A 13,900-nucleotide genomic window follows, 5' to 3' on the forward strand; every position below is an offset into this window, starting at 1 on the left:
TCCGATTACGAGTCTCGTAACCGGTTGGCCCTGTCTGGTACAGTACACAATCTGACTGCATAGAATAACAACAAAGAACGAAAGAAAACTTCCGTTAACACAATTAATTAATTAAGTCCCCAGCAACTATGAAAGCTACGAAACAACAAGGCAAAGTGTCGCTGTCCGGTGTGTGGAAGTGTGATTCAACGTACACATCTGGCACGGTTCTTCCTCAATACGACAAGATATTTTAAATACCATTTATACTGAAGTAATAAAAAAAATAAACAAATACTATAATTACACATCGAAACCAGAAATGCAGTCTAATACAAGGAACACGAGCCAGATGCTTTGTTGACTGAACCTGTGACCAAGAGGCATTATTGTTTAAGACATTGAAATAATAAAAAAAACGGAATTTTTTTACCTTCATATATATTGACGAAAAGCACACTCTGATCATTACAGCCTCCCAATCCAATAACATCTGGTGTCCAGCCCATCAAAACAATACTACAAATTCTGAACAAGCACTCACTACCGCAACTTCTCAACTACGACTCACCACTGCTACATCTCAACAAGCACTACTTACTACGACTTCTCGACAAGAACTGCCAGTGGAGGCGGCTGAATAATACTCTTTGGCGCAATCTCTGGCGCTGTGGCTCAGTGTAGCCACCTTTCACCAGACAGTACTCTGCAGAAAGCTCTTGAAGTTCGAACCACTTGAACTGGCTGGACGCATGAGAAGCGTTTATAAAATCATATCGCCATAAGACTGTGGGTTGATGCCTATTGGCTGGTTCAAATGGCTCTGAGCACTATGGGACTTAACATCTGTGGTCATCAGTCCCCTAGAACTTAGAACTACTTAAACCTAACTATCCTAAGGACATCACACACATCCATGCCCGAGGCAGGATTCGAACCTGCGACCGTAGCGGTCACGCGGTTCCAGACTGAAGCGCCTAGAACCGCACGGCCACACCGGTCGGCTATTGATACCTATTAATCTCATACAGGGGAATATGTGGCGACTTGTGTTTACCATCAAAGAACAAACTGAGAATGGACGTTCAGTGTATGTGAAGGAAAGAGCATTAGCTGGTACTGAATGGCTCACAGAGGCGTGATTTCACTATGAAAATGCACCAGTTAACCTTTGTCCTGCTGAGAATTAAGATGCGAATCCAAGTGATCATTCATCACATATTTCGGAATGACAGCTACAGTCCACACTGCAACTCTGTCAGCTGGTCCCATCTGCAGATTTTTCTGCTGTTTCTATTGGATGTTAGTAGAGGAATGATAGGGGTACTGGTGCAGAGTGCATTGTCGCCAGATGTGTCCAAGATGGCAGCAGTGGCATCATCCAAGATGATCGCCTATAGACTTGGCAACAGCGCATGTCGTCATCCAAGATGGCGCCCGTGCTGTCAGCTGTTGATGTAAGTATCATTATCCAAGATGGCGGCTTTTGGCAGGAAAGTGCCACACCCCCTGGCAGGAAGTTTGAATTTTGGCGGGAAATTGAATTATTTGCTTCTACAGGTCACCTGGCAGCCATCTGCCCCCCCCCCCCCCTTCCAACTTTTTGCATGATGGCGCGATAACCTCTTGGAAAATTGGCGGGAAAACACGAATTTTGAAGGGAATTTTGCTCTAAGAGATTACCCCTACAGCTGGGGTGAGTTAGTACGGTGTTGCTGCCACTAGAGACTGCTAATGATGTCAGTCATTTCAAATATTATTTGTTTAAATTTGCATAAATTTGTTTGAATTTGTTGGAATTTATTATGTACCTACAGCAGTAGTGGCTTAGTGCGGTGTTACCACCACAAGAGGCTGAGATATCAATGCTTGTTGATCTGTCAATGTGGAAGGAGCATGTGTTCAATTAGCAAGATGTTAGTGCCAGACAGAGGGAGTTTTAATAGCTGTATTACATGCACTCATTCAGCTGAGGAGTGCATCCACAGCTCACTGCATGAAGAATGGAAGAGAGCATTAATCCTTGAACATATGAAGAGGAAGAATATGGTCCTGCAAATAAATACTTTGCATTGAGATGCATTACACAATGCATGGAAACATCTGTCTCCGCTGGAACTGTCTATCATTTCTAAAACCTACATATAAGTTCCCATCCCACAAGAGACAACTGCCTCCCAGCCAGCAGACCAAATAACTGACCTAGTACACAGTACAGCCACCAGAGGGCGCCATCATCCCTCCCATGATGTAATCCAAGATGGCGTTGTGGAGGGGAAAAATGGTGGGAAAAGGACTCAGCCTGTTCTGGGCTGGTGCAGAGAGTAAGGAGTGTACTTTATTTATTTTTGAACAATTTATTTAGGGATGGATTTCATGTAGTTTATTTATTACACTGATACAAAACACTCTCCCTGACGTGCTTGGGGTCACAACATACAGTTTACAGACCTGCAAACTACTCGTAAATAATGCACTACAGACGCGAAAACAACTCGTATATTACCGAAATAATGCACTGCACAGTGTACAGACATGCAAACTACTCGTAGATCACCGAAATAATGCATGTGTAATGCTATGCAAACACATTCGCAACACCTAAACACCCGAAAATAATGCAGTGCACACTCACTCAGTGCACATAAAAAACGCAATGTATCAGCGACTCGAACGCTGATTCTACTGGATGGAAAGCCCAAGGGCACCCTGCAACACATGGAAACTGTCCAAATGCTGGAGATGAAAGTTAGGTTAGTGTACTTTATTTTGGTCCGGAAACTGACGAAAATATCGATTCTAATTACGTAATTGATCACAAAGACCTGGCCTAATTAGACAACTATATGCATAACGCTACACAAGGATGGCAAAAAAGCGCAATAAACGGCAAAAACTGACGATACCGTACAACTGATGTTACTCTGCTGGGTAAAAATTTCGCAATTTCACTCGAAACCAGCGACAACAACACTCAAACTCTACCCTACACCTACAAGCTGGCAGGAAGAAGGCTAGGGTGTAAGGTACTATCTTGATTCTTTTTGGTGGGGAATACGTTCAATTGACTAGATGCTGGTATTGGGCACAGAGGAGTTTAAAAAGTGTATTACCTACAAGCATACAGTATCAATCGTTTCCAGAATGAGATTTTTCACTCTGTAGCGGAGTGTGCGCTGATACGAAACTTCCTGGCAGATTAAAAACGTGTGCCGGACCGAGACTCGAACTCGGGACCTTTGCTGCCCGCGAAAGGCAAAGGTCCCGAGTTCGAGTGTCGGTCCGGCACACAGTTTTAATTTGCCAGGAAGTTTCAGTATCTATCGTTGTTTCACATCAGAATTTGCTACAGACGCCCACTAAAACTCACCCTAAAGCCAAGATAACTGAAGCCAAAACACGCTATCACAGCTGATGGATAAAATGCGTCACAGCTCTAATTACACTTCGAAATTGTCGTGAAAAAGCCGACACTCGTATTGAATGGGTCATAATGCAGCACATGTACTGGGGGAAAATCATTGTCCTAAAAGACTGCAGAGGAGGCAGTAGTTGAACGTGCATTCTCGTCATTGTACAATGACAAACTGCCGAAAATCGACGCCCTCCCTCCCTCCAACCACCTACATAGTGGATGGACGGAGGGAGGGAGCTACTCCGCCATCAACCACACGACATGTGCTGGCCGCTGTCTGCCTTGAGATGATTGTCCTTCGCCAATACAAACGTAGGTATAGTTAACTAAGCAATAGGAGATAAAAGGACAGCTATCCTGAATACATCTTGGTCGTCTAAAGTATAGTGTCACAGCCATTCCTAATGGTTGAGGGGCGCACCAGCGGTGATGACCCGTCACAGACTAGACAGATCCTCAACGCCTCCAATAGGCCTCTTGTTCTCGGATGGAAAACATTTTTGTTTAATGGGGACTGCTGGGACTGTAGGAGAGCCACGGTCTCATAGGGAAGTCGCCTGCCATTCTATGCTGGACTATTCAACATCAACTCGACCCCTATAAAAAAGCAACTATTAAAAAAAGGAAAAAAACATTCGTGACGAGAACAGATGTCCTCCTTCAAGAAAATAGACAACATCCATTTTCATTTAGATTTATGAGCAAAATCGGTATAGATTTTTACGTTAGATTCCACTCGCATCTCATTATTTTGTGATGTCTAGCGAAGTGTACTGACACTGATCACAAATGATCAGCAGAGACATACCCCCCCCCCCCCCCCCCACACGTAAAATTAGGAAAAAAAAATCGACTATTTTGATGCGAAAACTGGCGATCACCGGAGAATATTCTCGTTATCTCGAAATTAAATTGACCATGAGAGTCACTTTGCATGGCAAGTTATTTTTGTTTTTGTTTTTTTCTGTTTTCGGGTTACACTCACCAGATGGGTCAAATGGGAATCCGTGGAGGGAACACGATGTTCTTTTCGAGGAACACTATTGAGAAATGACCTCTGAAGATGACCACAGAGGGATTCTACAGCCCACAACATACATTTCGCATAAGAACTGTGCTATTAAAAACACGATCGTCGCGACCTCGTTACCGTCACCCTTCATGAAAAGCGGTCATGAATCTACAGGTACACGCACGAGCCACTGAAAATGTTACGCTTTCTGGTAGAAATGCTGTCAGCGATTTTGAATCAAGTTTATTCATTCAATCACTTACCTGCGTTGTATCCTGTAGAGACATCCTTTAATGATTACAGCCACTGATGAATCATATTCATGGCACTCTCATATCTCGAAATGAGTCACTTTTTTCGAACCTGTCTGCTAAGGATATCATATGACAGAAACTCCAGCGCTGTTTTTTAGACAGTCCCTCAGCATCTTGTAACTGCCTCTAAATCTATGCCGGAATTTGGAGAGCGCTATAAATCTATGCCGGAATTTGGAGAGCGCTATAAATCTATGCCGGAATTTGGAGAGCGCTATATCTAAGACCTTCTGTATCCTGTAGGGAAACAGGACGAGCTGTGTTAATGCGACAGGAGGGCGTGTTGACCACTCAGTAGAAATGGGACCATGATGTCACATCTCCGCTAGCCGTGTACAGTGTGTAAGACCATCGCCAAACGAAGCTTTCCCTTGCAACAAGAGGTAGTAGGAGACATAGTCCAAGCAGTTACGGTGATGTTTCTTGTTGGGAAAATTAGAAAGACTACACATCATACATGGCATGGGGGAAGGACAAAGATTTTTTGACACATCTCCAAACCACATACAGTTGTCCGAAGGAGATCTGTATCTCGCAGGGTGCATTCATGTCTATCACCCAAACATATGTGGCGATCCTACTAAATATACAGGTTAGTTGGAGCAGGTGGTTCGTGGTCGAAGTCACTTCCACAGACCGGTGTAAAGTTTCATCACTTGTACTGTAGGATGACCATATCCAACAGACTATCAATCACACGAGAGAGTTCCTGTATTGCTCCTTCATAAGCAGTTTAATACTTGTTTTTTCGGTTGTAACACACCCAATCAGTGTACATCGCCATACACTTTTTTTTCTGTCATGACTTAGAGACCCGTCTCAGGTGCTACTAAACCGACATTAACACGTTTTGATCCTCTGGCTCTCACAGAAAACTGAACAACGCATGGCATAAACTGTACAGCTACCACAACACTGGCTAGTAGAAATGAAACGCAGACACTATGTTTCTCATTGACAAAAATGTGGAAGACATCGCAACATATGGAAACTGGAAGAGTCTGTGGTATTGTAGAGCACTTCCAATAGCTATTCGAAGGTGATAACCTGTACAATTAATCTCATCTTCCCATCGAAAGGGTAGCGGATGTCTCGGTGCTCCATTTCGAAAAGAATTATTCCTTCATTTTGCAGTCATGTACATGATTACTGTTCCGGTGTTGAGCATTGCCGGAAGGTGCTCTTTACAACACACGTGTGGTGGCACAAAAGAGAAGTGGTGCTGTTACCTTATTGGTGAAAAGAAAGTAAAAATACACTCCTGGAAATTGAAATAAGAACACCGTGAATTCATTGTCCCAGGAAGGGGAAACTTTATTGACACATTCCTGGGGTCAGATACATCACATGATCACACTGACAGAACCACAGGCACATAGACACAGGCAACAGAGCATGCACAATGTCGGCACTAGTACAGTGTATATCCACCTTTCGCAGCAATGCAGGCTGCTATTCTCCCATGGAGACGATCGTAGAGATGCTGGATGTAGTCCTGTGGAACGGCTTGCGATGCCATTTCCACCTGGCGCCTCAGTTGGACCAGCGTTCGTGCTGGACGTGCAGACCGCGTGAGACGACGCTTCATCCAGTCCCAATCATGCTCAATGGGGGACAGATCCGGAGATCTTGCTGGCCAGGGTAGTTGACTTACACCTTCTAGAGCACGTTGGGTGGCACGGGATACATGCGGACGTGCATTGTCCTGTTGGAACAGCAAGTTCCCTTGCCGGTCTAGGAATGGTAGAACGATGGGTTCGATGACGGTTTGGATGTACCGTGCACTATTCAGTGTCCCCTCGACGATCACCAGTGGTGTACGGCCAGTGTAGGAGATCGCTCCCCACACCATGATGCCGGGTGTTGGCCCTGTGTGCCTCGGTCGTATGCAGTCCTGATTGTGGCGCTCACCTGCACGGCGCCAAACACGCATACGACCATCATTGGCACCAAGGCAGAAGCGACTCTCATCGCTGAAGACGACACGTCTCCATTCGTCCCTCCATTCACGCCTGTCGCGACACCACTGGAGGCGGGCTGCACGATGTTGGGGCGTGAGCGGAAGACGGCCTAACGGTGTGCGGGACCGTAGCCCAGCTTCATGGAAACGGTTGCGAATGGTCCTCGCCGATACCCCAGGAGCAACAGTGTCCCTAATTTGCTGGGAAGTGGCGGTGCGGTCCCCTACGGCACTGCGTAGGATCCTACGGTCTTGGCGTGCATCCGTGCGTCGCTGCGGTCCGGTCCCAGGTCGACGGGCACGTGCACCTTCCGCCGACCACTGGCGACAACATCGATGTACTGTGGAGACCTCACGCCCCACGTGTTGAGCAATTCGGCGGTACGTCCACCCGGCCTCCCGCATGCCCACTATACGCCCTCGCTCAAAGTCCGTCAACTGCACATACGGTTCACGTCCACGCTGTCGCGGCATGCTACCAGTGTTAAAGACTGCGATGGAGCTCCGTATGCCACGGCAAACTGGCTGACACTGACGGCGGCGGTGCACAAATGCTGCGCAGCTAGCGCCATTCGACGGCCAACACCGCGGTTCCTGGTGTGTCCGCTGTGCCGTGCGTGTGATCATTGCTTGTACAGCCGTCTCGCAGTGTCCGGAGCAAGTATGGTGGGTCTGACACACCGGTGTCAATGTGTTCTTTTTTCCATTTCCAGGAGTGTAAAAACATGTGTAGGATATCACAGCTTATGTAAATAGGACAAGTCTGTAGCAATGAGGAACGCTTTCAAACAACTGTATGAAGGTGATGACCTTTACATTTAATCACATGTTCCACAGCAACAAGTAGCAGATATCTAGTAGTCCGTCAAGTTTTCCTCCATATTAACAGAGTGGGGTCAGTCAATCTTTATGCGGTAATCAACAGCATGCACAGTGGATGGTCAGGATTGGAAACACACCATTGATATCGAGTGATGAACAGTAATACACACTGCAGTCGATAGCGAGATCAATTTTAGCAATTTTACCCAGAAGTCGGAAAGAGCAATATCCAACACAATCTGCAACCTGTTTAGAAACAGAGCGAGCTGAGTTAATGGTATAGGAGCGTGTTTGACCACTCGGTGGAAGTGGGAACATGTTGTAGCTCCACCACCCGTGTACAGTGCGTAATGCCAGTGTAAAATGAAGCCTGCTCCTGCAACGCGACGACAGTACGAATAGTTACGCATTTTTTCCTGATTTTAAGCGGGGTATAATTAGAACTGTGACGCATCACTGTGATAACGTGTATTGGCTTCAGTTATCTGGGCTTTCGGGTGATTTTTAGTAGTAGCCTGGAGCGAACTCTGACGTCAAACAACGATAGATACTGTATGCTTGCAGGTAATTCACTTTTTAAACTCCTCTATGTCCAACACCAGCATCTAGTCAGTTGAACGTACACGACTGGCCATTAAAATTGCTACACCACGAAGATGACGTGCTACAGACGCGAAATTTAACCGACAGGAAGATGTTGTGATATGCAAATGATTAGCTTTTCAGAGCATTCACACAACGTTGGCGCCGGTGGCGACACCTACAACGTGCTGACATGAGGAAAGATTCCAACTGATTTCTCATACACAAACAGCAGTTGACCGGCGTTGCCTGGTGAAACGTTGTTGTGATGCCTCGTGTAAGAAAGAGAAATGCGTACCACCACGTTTCCGACTTTGATAAAGTTCGGATTGCAACCTATCGCGATTGCGGTTTATCGTATCGCGACACTGCTGCTCGCGTTGGTCGAGATCCAATGACTGTTAGCAGAATATGGATCGGTAGGTTCAGGAGGGTAATACGGAACGCCGTGCTGGATCCCAACGGCCTCGTATCACTAGCAGTCGAGGTGACAGGCATCTTATCTGCATGGCTGTAACGGATCGTGCAGCAACGTCTCGATCCCTGAGTCAACAGATGGTGCTGAGTACACACGATACTTTATTGTTCATTAACGTACAGGTTGCGAAGAATGTTCGATATGTTATAAAGCTAAACACGGACTATAACAAACAAAGAGTTCACATCACTCGGTGCTGCCGACATCAACAGTGTGATTCTGACCTCCAGGAAGCGATTCAGTTCGTCGAGTCCCCACAATTTTTTCAGTCTCTTCATCATCTGCGCATCTTGTGGCCTTATCAACTTGTACTACTGTAGTTGTTGTTCACTTTGTTTCCATCTTGGCTACGATAATGGACTCACTACGCTGTTCATAATAACTTACCCGCATTCCTATTTTCTTATTCATTATTCGTTATTATACAAGGGCCCACAGTACTCTTGATGTTATGTGTATTACTCTTGCTGCATTTGTACTGTGCACAATAAATGCCATAGCTTGCCCCGCCAAAACAACCAATTCAGTTTTCACTGCTCTGCACTGCGGAAACAGACTTTTGTCTCTGCACTTTTGCATAGCGACACCGGCGAATACACACAACCAACGTCACCAATCCTCTCCTCGCGACTCCCAAGAGCTATTTTTTTGGGCCCGCTCGCACGCTCAGCGATAATGCATTTACAAAGTATTACACCTTTTGACTATAGCTCTTCCCTGACTAGGTCAGCGTTGACTATAGCTCTTCCCTGACTAGGTCAGCGTGTCTACTTACAAAATGTTAACATCCATGTCTATTCTCTTTCTTAAATAACAACATATTTACAAGAATAATATTCGGCACAACTAATAAAGCAAACGTCGCAAAACACGTAGAAAATGTATGATCATCTACAGAGTTGTGATGTTACAAGCAGACGTATCAGGGAAGTTCACATAACAAGCAAGGGGCATCTCTGGAATATCATTAAGGATGTGAGGAATCATGTAGGCTCGCAATATCTTGAGCTTGAGTTTGTGAGGCAGTCATTAAATTTAAGGGAGGATACTTTGACGAAAGTAAACTCCAGTTGTTTCTGTTTGTATTATAAAGTTTGACTGTACAGAATTATATTTTTGGAGAAGTAAAATTTTGTTTGTGTTCATATTCGAAATACTAGATAGCAGTCATGGTTTGTTGAAATTAATGAGCGGTTCTGTAAATGATATTGTAATGTTTCATTTTAGGCGAAGGAAGTAACACAAGCTTTTTGTACAGTTCTGAACGACGCAAGGATCCAAAGTACTGACGTAAATAAGTAGGTTGAAAGACGGCCAGTGAGAACGTATCTCGGTAGGGATAGTGGGTCGTGGAAGAGACAAGGATGGGTCCTTGTGAAACAGAAACAAGCAGAAGGTTGTCAAACACGGAGGTTCGCCTCTGTGTGTGAGTGGAGCACGTGACGGCCTTTCCAGACACCAGGGTTTCTTCGGTGCAATACGGCGAAGGTTACCGCGCCATCCGGCTCCATCTGAGGCTGCCATAGTAGGCGACACTTCCGCTGCCTTTAAGGAGACTCCGTCTAGTTAGTTAGTGTTCCATCGATCAATCTCACGGTAACCGTTATGTGGAACGTGTCAAGTGTATAAGAAATGCACACATGAAGTAAAGTTGTTTTTAAAGCTTAAAATATTTGTTACCTACCCCATGCCCTTAAATGGCACAAAATACATATATTATACCTATAGGTTTATTTATTCCTATTCAAGAATTCATCTATGGTACAGAAGGAGTTGTCAAGGAGAAATGATTTCAGTTTATTTTTAAAACTGTTACTATCGTCTGTCACACATTTTATTTCATCTGGTGATTTATCGAAAAGCTTTACCGCAACTTATTTCACCTCTTTTTGTGCCAAGGAGAGGTTAAGTAGAGGATAGTGGAAGTCTTTCTTTCTTCTGGTATTATAATCATGACTGTTGTTTTTAAACTGGTCTATGTTGTTGAGAACAAATTTCATTACTGAGTAAATGTGCTGTGAGGCTGTTTGAAGAATTCCTAACCTTTTAAAGATATGCCAACAAGATGTGCGACTATGAGACCCAAATTATTCTAATCAATTTCTTTTGAGCAGTGAATACTTTTTGCCTAGGTGTTAAGTTACCCAAATATTATTCAGGATGACATCGGAGGGTGAAAGTATGCAAAGTATATTGTTGTTGTTGTTGTTGTGTTCTTCAGTCCTGAGACTGGTTTGATGCAGCTCTCCATGCTACTCTATCCTGTGCAAGCTTCTTCATCTTCCAGTACTTACTGCAACCTACGTCCTTCTGAATCTGCTTAGTGTATTCATCTCTTGGTCTCCCTCTACGACTTTTACCCTCCACGCTGCCCTCCAATGCCAAATTTGTGATCCCCTGATGCCTCAGAACATGTTCTACGAACCGGTCCCTTCTTCTTGTCAAGTTGTGCCACAAACTCCTCTTCTCCCCGATTCTATTCAATACCTCCTCATTAGTTATGTGATCTACCCATTTAATCTTCAGCATTCTTCTGTAGCACCACATTTCGAAAGCTTCTATTCTCTTCTTGTCCAAACTATTTATCGTCCATGTTTCACTTCCATACATGGCTACACTCCATACAAATACTTTCAGAAACGACTTCCTGACACTTAAATCTATACTCGATGATAACAAATTTCTCTTCTTCAGAAACGCTTTCCTTGCCATTGCCAGTCTACATTTTATATCCTCTCTACTTCGACCATCATCAGTTATTTTGCTCCCCAAATAGCAAAACTCCTTTACTACTTTAAGTGTCTCATTTCCTAATCTAATTCCCTCAGCATCACCCGACTTAATTCGACTACATTCCATTATCCTCGTTTTGCTTTTGTTGATGTTCATCTTATATCCTCCTTTCAAGACACTGTCCATTCCGTTCAACTGCTCTTCCAACTCCTTTGCTGTCTCAGACAGAATTACAATGTCATCGGGGAACCTTAAAGTTTTTACTTCTTCTCCATGGATTTTAATACCTACACCGAATTTTTCTTTTGTTTCCTTTACTGCTTGCTCAATACACAGACTGAATAACATCGGGGAGAGGCTACAAACCTGTCTCACTCCCCTCCCAACCACTGCTTCCCTTTCATGCCCCTCGACTCTTATAACTGCCATCTGGTTTCTGTACAAATTGTAAATAGCCTTTCGCTCCCTGTATTTTACCCCTGCCATCTTTAGAATTTGAAAGAGGGTATTCCACTCAACATTGTCAAAAGCTTTCTCTAAGTCTACAAATGCTAGAAACGTAGGTTTGCATTTCCTTAATCTATTTTCTAAGATAAGTCGTAGGGTCAGTATTGCCTCACGTGTTCCAACATTTCTACGGAATCCAAACTGATCTTCGCCGAGGTCGGCTTCTACCAGTTTTTCCATTCGTCTGTAAAGAATTCGCGTTAGTATTTTGCAGCTGTGACTTATTAAACTGCTAGTTCGGTAATTTTCACATCTGTAAACACCTGCTTTCTTTGGGATTGGAATTATTATATTCTTCTTGAAGTCTGAGGGTATTTCGCCTGTCTCATACATCTTGGTCACCAGATGATAGAGTTTTGTCAGGACTGGCTCTCCAAAGGCCGTCAGTAGTTCCAATGGAATGTTGTCTACTCCCGGGGCCTTTTTTCGACTCAGGTCTTTCAGTGCTCTGTCAAACTCTTCACGCAATATTGTATCTCCCATTTCATCTTCATCTACATCCTCTTCCATTTCCATAATATTGTCCTCAAGTACATTGCCCTTGTATAGACCCTCTTTATACTCCTTCCACCTTTCTGCTTTCCTTTCTTTGCTTGGAACTGGGTTTCCATCTGAGCTCTTGATGTTCATACTAGTGGTTCTCTGTTCTCCAAAGGTCTCTTTAATTTTCCTGTAGGCAGTATCTATCTTACCCCTAGTGAGATAAACCTCTACATCCTTACATTTGTCCTCTAGCCATCCCTGCTTAGCCATTTTGTACTTCCTGTCGATCTCATTTTTGAGACGTTTGTATTCCCTTTTGCCTGCTTCATTTACTGCGTTTTTATATTTTCTCCTTTCATCCATTAAATTCAATATTTCTTCTGTTACCCAAGGATTTCTACTAGCCCTCGTCTTTTTACCTATTTGCTCCTCTGCTGCCTTCCCTACTTAATCCCTCAGAGCTACCCATTCTTCTCCTACTATATTTCTTTCCCCCATTCCTGTCAATTGTTCCCTTACGCTCTCCCTGAAACTCTGTACAACCTCTGGTTTAGTCAGTTTATCCAGGTCCCATCTCCTTAAATTCCCACCTTTTTGCAGTTTCTTCAGCTTTAATCTACAGTTCATAACCAATAGATTGTGGTCAGAGTCCACATCTGCCCCTGGAAATGTCTTACAATTTAAAACCTAGTTCCTAAATCTCCGTCTTACCATTATATAATCTATCTGATACCTTTTAGTATCTCCAGGATTCTTCCATGTATACAACCTTCTTTTATGATTCTTGAACCAAGTGTTAGCTATGATTAAGTTATGCTCCGTGCAAAATTCTACCAGGCGGCTTCCTCTTTCATTTCTTACCCCCGATCCATATTCACCTACTATATTTCCTTCTCTCCCTTTTCCTACTCTCGAATCCCAGTCACTCATGACTATTAAATTTTCGTCTCCCTTCACTACCTGAATAATCTCTTTTATCTCATACAATTCATCAAATTCTTCATCATCTGCAGAGCTAGTTGGCATATAAACTTGTACTATTGTAGTAGGCGTGGGCTTCGTGTCTATATTGGTCACAAGAATGCGTTCACTATGCTGTTTGTAGTAGCTTACCCGCACTCCTATTTTTTTTATTCATTATTAAACCTACTCCTGCATTACCCCTATTTGAGTTTGTATATATAACCCTGTATTCACCTGACTAAAAGTATTGTTCCTCCTGCCACCGAACTTCACTAATTCCCACTATATCTAACTTTAACCTATCCATTTCCCTTTTTAAATTTTCTAACGTACATGCCCGATTAAGGGATCTGACATTCCACGCTCCGATTCGGCTGTAGTTTCCCCTTGCTTTTAGCCGTTCGCAGTACCAGCACAGCAAGGCCGTTTTGGTTAGTGTTATAAGGCCTGATCAGTCAATCATCCAGACTGTGTTGCCCCTGCAACTACTGAAAAGGCTGCTGCCCCTCTTCAGGAACCATACGTTTGTCTGGCCTCTCAACAGATACCTCTCCGTTTGGTTGCACCTACGGTACGGCCATCTGTATCGCTGAGGCACGCAAGCTTCCCCAGCAACGGCAAGGTCCATGGTTCATGGGGGGGGGGGGGGGGG

Source organism: Schistocerca nitens, chromosome 2 (genome assembly GCF_023898315.1).
Source record: "Schistocerca nitens isolate TAMUIC-IGC-003100 chromosome 2, iqSchNite1.1, whole genome shotgun sequence".
Classification (NCBI taxonomy): Eukaryota; Metazoa; Arthropoda; class Insecta; order Orthoptera; family Acrididae; genus Schistocerca; species Schistocerca nitens.